Source organism: Manis javanica, chromosome 5, assembly GCF_040802235.1.
Source record: "Manis javanica isolate MJ-LG chromosome 5, MJ_LKY, whole genome shotgun sequence".
NCBI lineage: Eukaryota > Metazoa > Chordata > Mammalia > Pholidota > Manidae > Manis > Manis javanica.
This window is the reverse complement of record NC_133160.1, coordinates 153455930-153466265: the sequence shown is the minus strand read 5'-3', so window position 1 is coordinate 153466265 and position 10336 is coordinate 153455930.

Here is a 10336-nt window from a genome sequence, read left to right as displayed (position 1 = left end):
TGGGGACTAATGATACTACCTACCCATAGGATTCTTACCAGGATTGCATAATACTTGTAAAGTGCTTAGAATGACATCTAATAGAACTTAGCACTCTATAAATGTTTATTATTACCATCTCCCTGTCTCTGATGGTACAGATTGTTTCCTCTCCCACATCCCTTCCTCCTCCTTGAAGTCAGATCTTCACAGGGGATCTTCCCCTTCCTCTCACTGCTGTTCCTTGAAGTTGGCGTGGGGCCGCATTTCAGAAAGCTGTGATGGAGCCCATCACCCAGATCTAAACCAATCAAAACACTGCATTCCCTCTGCCCACAGTGATTGGCTCAGGGCTCATAATATGATGTAAGCTGGTCCAATCAGAGTGACTCCCAGGACCTTGGCTTTCTCTTGGGAGGTCGGGTCGGATCTGAAGCCTCTGCAACGTCTTACCTGAGAATGAAATAGATACAGTGAAAATCTGAGCTCAGACCTGGAGAATGTGGAGTTCCAGGTTCACCGTAGGAGCCCCGTGCCCATTGGGTGAATAGCCTAATCTAGTTGGCAGCCCTTCCATTATTAGGTCAAGAAATTTTCTTTTGACTTAAACCAGAAATTTCCTGCCTCTTGCAGCAGGCGGTCCTAATAAACCCACCGCATATCCACAGAAGGCCTGTCTATTGAGTGCCTGCTACCTGCCAGGGCCTCTGCTAAGTGCTGGGGGTTAGTGTGTGAAAGAGACTCTGCTGCTGTTCTCAGGAACATTGTGTTCTTGGGTGATTCAGACCCAGCCACTCTCTGCTCCCCACTCCCTACCAAGGGCTATGTTCTTTCAGGACATTTGGGAAAAAGAGCCTTTTTCTTAAGTTCATTTTCAGCTCTCTCTGTTCACCCTCTGGAGCCCCAGAATCTACCCCCACCCCTTGACCTCATCTGCCACCTTCTCACCCACTCAGAGGCAGGGATGGAGGAGCCCTCCACCCCCCAGTGATAATAACCCACGGAGCTGCAAAAAGCTGTTAGACTGTATAGAGGGGCCGGCTAATAAGGATACGTGAGTTTTAGTGGGGAGGAATTTTAAGTGATAATGCCAAACATCCCCATAATCATAAAAAAGAAAAAAAAACACACACACACTTGGGACCCACAGAGACACGATCTAAGTCCTCATTTTCCTTTCCTGTCAACTCAAAGATTCTCTTCTACAAGCGTCCACAAGAGGAAGGAAAAGCCATCCCTTTATCCATAAAGACTTGTTTGGTTCCGGAACCCACCTTCTACCCCTACTTGCCCCACCAGCTATTTCAGGTGGCTATTCCATGGCACTTGTTTCCTACCTGGGTTCTTTGCCTAGCTCTGTCATTTGCCAGCTGGCTGGCCTTGAACAAGTCACTCAACTTCTCTGAGCCTCAGTTTTGACATCTTTAAAATGGGGATAATCATAGTAGTTACTTCTTAGGGTCTTTGAGAAGGTTATTTGAGGTTATGTATGAGACATGTGTTCCTTTGTTCCTCGAACATGCCAACAGGTTCTCACCTCTGGGCCTTTGCATCCACTGTTCCTTCTTCCTGGATTGCTCTTCCCAGATCTTTGCATGTCTGTCTCCATCTCTTGGTCAGGTGTCTGCTCAAAGAACATTCTCAGAGTTGACCACCCTAATACATCTCTCTTCTCCACCCACCCCCTGGCTCGTTCACTCCTGATCTCACTCCCTGTGTTACGGTCTGTGTGGCCCTTACTGTTCCTGCATTTGTGCGTGTGTGCTGCCTCCTCTTCTCCTGGAAGGGAGGATTGAAGAGAGGGCAACGTGTCTGTCTTATTCACTGCTGGATCTGCAGAGCCTAGGCCAGTGTCTGTAAGGCTCCATAAATACTTATTGGGTGAACTTGCAGAATGAATGAGCTCTCTGGGGTCTGCCCAGTAGGTCACTAGGCAAGGGGGACTTTAGCAATCCCTGCCCGTGAGAAGTTATCCAAGAGGCAACTCTTAAATCAACATACACACACAAACACACCTGTTCTGAAGGCCGAACGATTAATTCCTAGGGACTCTAAATCTATTTTCAAGGACAGGGAACATTTCCTGGACTACAACTTGATCTGCCTACCTGCTTCTGGCCAGAGTGAGGCTTTTTGTGGTTTTATGAGTCAGTGGCCCTTCTGATCAGCCTGAAGAATTAGCAGCCAGATTTTGAGGCTACCAGTGCACAAAAATCTGGGCCCATTCTAGAATCATCCACTTCCTGATGACATTCCTGAGCCACCTGAGTCTTGGAAGAATCTTTGAAATTAAGGGTGTGTGTGTGTGTGTGTGTCTACATATTCTTTCTGGGGAAGTTTTATTTATTAGACCAGACTTCCCTCTGATATGTAGTGGGAAGGTCAAAGAAATATACTGTTCTCTGCAAGTGCCCCTCCTTGACAATTCAGATGTTAAAAAGAAAAAGTATAACACACACACACACACACACACACACACACACACACACACACACACACACACACACACACACACACACACTCTTTCAGTGGGGAGCAGGAAGCTGGACTCCGAGCACATCCTCCTGAGGGGGCAGCTGCACCTGCCAGACTTTTCTGAGTCTCCCTGTTGTGGGCTGATCATCTTGAGGAGGCTTTCTCCGTCTTTCCGACCCAATTTTCTTTTTCCTAAACTCAGAGGCTATGAGGCAGTAGCCAGAGAACCCAGCAGAAACATGCATCAATAAGAATATAACATAATTTATTGATTGGAAATTTCATTGAGCTCTAATTTACAATCTAATATTTTTAAAATACTTCATCCAAAACTGTTTGTGTTGATTCTGTTGAAAATAGAATATTACTGCCAAGTCTTTATAACAGATTATGTTTCCATAATTTTCTGCCAATGTTTTTAAGCTATGGGCTTTAGTTAAAATTTAAATGTACCCAGGGAAAGATAATGCTAAGTCTTGACCAGTAGAGGGCAGCACGTTTAAACTTGGCTCGAGAAGTAGATTTTCTCGAGTTTGATGTAACTGAGGAGGCAAGTGAGCCCCCAGCACAGTAAAGGCTTAAAGGTGAATAGCCCTGGGTAAAAACATGAACTGTATGTGGCCACCAGTTCTCATCTTGATGAGCATCTTTGTGAAGTTCATTCACGTCTCTATGTGGCATTTATTAAGAAATATAAATCAAATGCGCACTTTTTGCCAGACTGGGAGGTCATGGCAAACAGGAGCTCTGTCATTCTGAAGTTATGTTTCACCACGATTACTTCAGTTATCATCCCAACGCAGCTGTCTCTGAATGATGCTGAGAAGCAGGTGTACCGCGGGCCAAAACAAAGGTGTCGCGGGGTGGTTCGCAAGGCATTCTTACTTCAGCTCGCCTGACAACCCGCAAGTGAGTACAGTCTCCAAGAATGAACAGCAGACTCCACACCTCGCTGAAGTGAGTGCTGCACCAACTAAGAAAAGAAAATTTAGTTTCTGGAAGGTTTGATCATACTTAGAAATGAAAAAACAAATATTTATGACACACTGTGCTCAGAGTTGACTAATGAGCAATAAGCATAGACAGGCCAGGAAAATATTTGACACGTTGGTAAGAATTTGTCCTCTCTTAAACCTCTCTGGTTCTAGAGTTTGTTTATGTGGTTGATGACTCAGAAATGAGGCTGCCTTCCACAGTCTGTCAGAACCCTGTTCTGTTCTGTGCCCTCAGCTGCAGCAAGGGAACCAGGAGAGTTGCAAAGGAGGGACAGTACTTCTCACAGGGAGCTGTGACACTGGTCATCAGGCCAGCCAGGCTAAGGCACCTGTTTTGCATGATGCTACTAGACCCTCCCCAGCCTGGCTGAGTGACTCAGCATGGACATCTTATGGGGCAGCTGTCAATTCACTGGGGGCCCAGCCAGGAGTGGCAGGTGCCTGAAGCACGGCGGCCAGAAAAGGGTTAGTAGTGAGGTATGGAGGCTCGCTCAGATGACAAGTGCCAGAGGTAGTGGGGCAGGGTCCCTGTGTTTGGGACAGTATAAGGAGATGAGACCCATGGCTAGGGCAGGCTCAACCTATCTCAATTTTCTCTTTGAGGATAAGAATCACCCAGGTTGTTGTGTGTGTTTGTGTGCTTATTAAATATACAGATAACCAGGTCTAAATTTGTGGCCATGTGTGAAGATGAGACTTAGTGTGAAGAGCCCTGTGATTCCCACTGTACTAGGGGTCTTGTGGGTCATGGCCAATTATCCCTAGTGTATAGAAAATGAAAGTGAAGATCAGAGAGGTTAAGTAATTTGCCCAAGGTTGAACAGTTAACAGGTGAAGGATTTGGGATTCAAACCAACATCAGACTGGTTCAATGCTCATTAATTAATTGGTTAACTAATTCATTAATCCAAAAAGAATTATCAAATGTATCTATGAACTAAGCCCTGTACAACGCATTAGGACATAAGGTGAACAAAATAGATGAGGTGCTGGCCCCTACAGAGCTTATAGTTTAGCAAGGATGGTGATAAATGGTAAAGGAAGGTAAATGAGAAATAACACTGCACAGTGAAAACAGACCTCAGAGCTGTCCCCCTGGTCTCTGCCTCTCTCATCTCCTGCCTGGAGGGCTGCAGGGATCTTCTCATCCCTTTGCTGGGACACGCCTCCCCAGATGCTACATGGCCAGCCGCTTCCTGGTACTCAGGCTTCAGTCCCAACATCACCTGCTCCGCGGGGCAGTACACTGCAGGGGCAGTCAGAGTGCCAACTGTGGTCTCACTACCTGGGCCTGCATTCCAACAGCTCTGCTGGTTTGCTGTGTGATATATGGCAAGTGACTTTGCTTCTCTGTGTGACAGTTTCCTCATGTGTCAATTGTACCAACCCCATAGGGTTGCTGTGAGGCTTAAATGAGTGACAGCACATGAAGTTCTGAGAATAGTATCTGTCCCAGGGAGAGCACACGAAAGCTTCTATAATTCCCTGACCACCCTACCTCTTCGTGATGTACTTGCTTTTAGTCACATATATCCAATCACCCTGTTTTATATTCTTCATAGTCCTTATTACCAAACCTCTATGTCTTTTCTTGCATGTTATCTGTCTCTACACCTGCATAATCTAACCTGGGTATCTGGGCATTGTCTGTGCTCCATGTGTCCTCAGGTCCTGGGGCTGATCAGGCCTGGCACGTAGAAGATTCTCAGTAACTGTTTTAAAGGAATGGATGAATGACTGCAGTCTGGGTGCTGGGGGAGAACGTAGCTGTGTTCCTTAGCCCAGGCCAGGCAGTGGGAATGGCTGCCTTCTATAGAGCATGATTCTGATCCAACTATGTACTGTACCCCAACAGGAAAGCCACAGCCTCTGCCATGGAGAACAGATAATAGAAATAAATAGATGGGCTTTGTTAGCCTCTGCTGACCTCCTCTTTGAGTAGCTTGAACCTTCCTGGAAAATCTTTAGAAGCTTTAAGCCCAGAAATCAAAATGTGAAGAACATGTACTTACTGAAGTTTGGTGCCAGCAGTCTGTCTTAATCATGGTGGTCCATGTCATACCTTCAGCATTACATTTAAACATGGGTTTTTATGTTTAATAAACAAAAAAGGCCCTGAGAGATTCTCTGGAGCCTTCTTCTAACATTAATCATCTTCCTGGACACATTCTACAATTTGGACTGGGGATCTGGCCAAACTTTAAGGGAGGGGTGGGGAGGAGAAGTCCTCATACACCCAGCCAGGATTGTCAACCCAGGATTGCCAACCCAGTGCTCCAGTTTTTTACAGAGCAAATGATAGAATGAAACAGATGCATGAGTTTTGCTGAACCCTTCTTTCAGTATTTTGAGCCTTCCTGAAAAATCAGCTGTATGTTGGGGTCTGCTAACCTACAGGCTGCTGGGAGTGTGAAGTCAGGAGACCTAAACAAAGTGTCTCCAGTCTATAAATGTCTTTCCCACCTGTTTGCTGATTTCCTGAAATCCTAATAACAAAGTCTTTCTTTCTGCAAAGAGATATGACTTGAAAAGCACATATATTTGGATATTTGGGAGGGGAAATTCTATAATGAAATTCAGTCTATGAGGTAAGAGGTAGACCTCAGATCTTGTAGAATGAAATATTTTGATAGGGAGCAGACAGAGAAGACAGGATGGGAGACTCAGGGAGAGGTGGTACAAAGCAAGGAAAGGGCAGTGCACCAGTCAGGTATTGCTACAGTAATGCTGTGTAACAAATCATCCCAAACTCAGTGACATATATGAAGTATTTATTTCTTGCTCAAGTGTCTGTTGGTCAACTTGGGTTGAGCTGATCTGTGCTAGGCTCTGCTGGTCTTGGTTCCAAGCTGTGGGTAAGGTCTAGATCTGTTCCACATGTCTTTAATCCTTTATGGACCAATTTCAAACTGAGAAGTAAATACTCAGTTCTTCTTCAGTGATACAGACACACTACCAACCACATTCTTTTGGCCAAAGTGAGTCACACTGTCAATCCCAACATCTGGGGAGCAGGGAAGTATATGCCTCCTGTGAAGGTGTTGGGGTTGAGAGAAAGCATATTTGCTGAACAATAATATAATCTTTCTCAGGCAGCCTGGGTATTGAAGGCCACCTTTGCCAACCTCACAATGTGCCTCACATTGCACTAATCCCTATCAGCTTTATTGTGTCCTCACAGAATAAGGACAGTGAATCTCAAATGATGCTCAGAGCCTTTAGGTCATGTTATCCTCTTATGCACCATAATTTTATTCTGTAAGGATTCCCCACTCCTTCCCTTTTCACCACTCTCCCCAAACTCCAGGACTCCAGGCCCTACTTACTCTACTTGTTTGGGCTAAAATTGATCAGATTCCATTTCCCTCTCTGGGGAGGAGTGGGGGGCAACACCACCACCCTCCCCAGTAAAGAAGCAAGCCATTGTCCAGCATACTTGAATTTCTCAAAATTTGCCTTGTGAAAACAAGGGGTAAAGGGGCCAAGAACTAGAGTTTCAGTCTCACCTTAATGAGATTATCTTTCCCACAGGAAATTCAATAATAAGGGTTGTTTTCATAGTTAATGAGTGTATTTTATTATTGCTGAACTAAAGTTAAGAAACCGACAGGTCAAATGACCACAGCAGACCTAAACACACTTTCCTGTTTGCTCAGCTCTGCATGCAAGCACAGCCTGTCACCGTTGGCTTTGATCTCGCAATCTGCTGGCAGCTAGGCACCTGCTTAGGTAAACAAGAGGAATGGGAACCTCAAGGGCTGCGGGACGTAGAGGCAACGTTTTTCTTGCTCTGGCAGTGCTGGCTCCAGATGACAGTGGCAAGAACAGCAGGCCCACTGCCCATCCCGGACCCCAGTTCATTCCCGTTATGCCCGCTCATCCAGTGAGAGGGCCAGGGTGGTGTGGAAACCTGCCCTATCCAATGCCTGGAGGGGCAGGGGCTCACTCCCCATGACCTCCGCCCCATCTCCAGCGGCAGCTGTGCAACCCGCTCCCTGGGTCCCCTCTTCACCAGTTGGGGGTTGGGTGAGAAAGGAAGGTGAGGTCACATGTGTTTATCAGTAAGTCACTGGGAGGTGAAGGAGCCTCAGAATGGAGAAATGGCAACATGGCCTTTCCAGTTTTATGGGGAATGAAACCCTGGTGAGCCCATTTTTAAAGTTCGAGGGCAGGAGTAGGGAAGATGATATAACTATCCCACAAGATGGGTCTTCACCTGGGCTTTTGTTCAAATGACCTGGGGGCTGGCGGGTGTCATCAGTACCTATCTTGGGCAAACCCTGCGCTAAGGACCCTGGAGAAGGTCCAAGGATGGGAGGTCTAACCCCCAGATACTCGGATTAGGGTGGAGACAAGAGCAGCACACCGGCAAGCCGGGTTTGGGAACGCGAGCAACATGGCAAAACCGGACCTGTGGGGTCCGAGGGTGGTGGGCACACTTGTAACTGAATCAACAAATACTTACTGAACGTCTAGTATGTGCTGCTTTCCTCTTTATGGGCTTGCCAAAAGCAAAAGTAACGACTCCAACCGAGACTCGCTGGTGCATAATTCTAGCTAACGATTTTGAGTGCCTTAGATATGCTAGGTGCTTTTTAACAAGATGACCACCTTCATTCGTTCAGAGGCTACCTTACTTTCTGGAACCATTTCACAGACAACAGCATAGAGTCACAGAGAGGTGGTTAACTTGCCTGAGGGCTCACAGCTAGCAGGGGAGAGGATCCTCAGTGACTCAGTCTGGCTCTTGAGTCTTGCTTGTAGTTATTACACCACTGCCACCTTCCTCCCTGTTCCCACAGGAATGCTCTCGGCTACATGGGCGAGGATGCTCTCCCTGGCGATGCCACAGCTCCGTTATTCCTGTTGCCTCCTGAAGATCCTTTCCCCTGCCCTTGACCGCCTTCCTCCTGGTCACTTCCAGCCTGTGACTCAGTCACCGCCCCCACAGTGGCTCACAGGCTAGGGCGCTTCTAAGGAAGAGAAAGCTCCAGAATGGGTGAACCGTGAGCCACCACGTGGCTATGTCCTGGGGAGTTTGTTAGAAGGGCATATTCCTGCTCCGCAAAAAAGCAGGGGCCTGCATCTGTATTAAACTCCTCCAATGCCCCTATAAACTAACATTTGAGAACACCATTTTTTTCACAGGGCTTTTATTTTTTCACAGGGCATTCCTGCAATATTGCCTTGGGCTGGGGAAGAAATGAGTTCTCCCTGAAGATTTCCAGAAGGAACGCCGTCCTGCTGACACTAAGATTTGGGCCCAGTGAGACCCATCTTGGACTTCTGACCTCTAGAACTGTAAGATAGGAAGTTTGTGCTGTTCCAAGCCACTGAGTTGTTGGTAAGTTGTTACAGGAGCAACAGGAAGCTAATGTGACCGACATTCTTTGACTTGACTCCAAATGAGGGGCTGCGGGTCTGGGTCGTGCCCAAGCACACCCCCCAGAGGCACCCTGTCCTCCCCTAATTGGTTCAGCACCTCCGATGTCCCGGTGCCAGCCATCTCCTCCGGCTGCATCCACGCCGGGGGATTTTGCAGTGTGTGCAGTGCTTGATCATACGCACTTTCCCTTCTCCCAGCGCTTCCTCCCAGCTCCCCCCAGCCCTGCCCCACAGCCTCTGGAGGCAGGTGCCAGATTTAGGAACTAAAAATACAACATTGCCCAGGACAGGCTTATGCTAAAGCATTATTCATTGCTTATCTGAAATTCAAAGTTAAGCGGCCTCTTGTATTTTATCTGGCAACCTTACACCTGGAAGGAGCCCAAGACAACACCTGTGGGGTTAGGTCTTGGGGTCGTGGGCTCTGCTCTGGGGGGATTTTTCAGCCAGCCTGAATGAAGCTCCCTCAGCTGCCATCCATGCTCTCACCTACCCGTTTTGCTTATTTGCCCCCTAACTGGCTGTTTTCCTGTTGCAGCGGCTGCTTCAGTGCTTGAGGGACGAAATTAGAGATGGAGAGGGAAGGACAGAGCAGTTGAGGGAGAAGACATCTGGGAGCAGGTGTGAGGACTGCTCAGGCTCTCAGGGGTGCTGGCTGGTTCTGTGGAAGGGGCGTTTCTGAGGCTCCATCTTCTCTGGCCAGCTTGGGCTGGGGTGGGCCCCGGAAATGGGAGTGGCCCTCAGGGAGGGGAGGTTCCTCACTCTGCTGGGGCCACCTTATCAATGCCACAGACTGTGGGCTTAAGCAACCCAAATCTACTTTCCCACAATTCTGGAGGCTGGAAGTCCTAGATCAAGGTGCCAGCAGGGTTAGTTTCCTCTGAGTCCTCTCTGTGGCTCCCAGATGGCCACCATTTACTGCCTCTTCACACGGTCGTCTCTTTGTGCTCCTGCATCCCTGGTCTTTCTCTGTGTGTCCAATTTCCTCTTCTTATCAGGACACCAGTCATATTGCATTAGGACCTCCCCTAATGGTCTCACTTTAACTCAATCATCTCTTGAAAGGCCCGAATTCCACATACAGTCACATTCTGAGATACTGGGGGTTAGGATTTCAACATACAAAGTTGCAGGGGACACAATTCAGGCCATAACAGGAGGCATGTTGGACAGACTGTCCCAGGGTCTCCTCATAGCTAAATGCTGTGGTCCATGGGGTGGGATTCATGCATTCCTCGCCACAGGGCTTCCACCAGACCACAGGGCTCCTTCTTCAGGTGTTAAATGTGAGCTGTATAAACCAGCAACTGAGGGAAGACCTGGCTGTACAAAACCTGGGAAAGGCACTCCGGTTGTTGCTGATGGGCTGGGCTGATCTCATAAAAAGCCCAGAGTGATGGACCTTCTGTCAACTTCCTTCCAGACTGAGGAGTCCAAAGAGTTGGAGGTTGGGATAGATCTTGGGTGAGAGGTAGTTCATCCTGCTGGGGGAGACTGGAAAC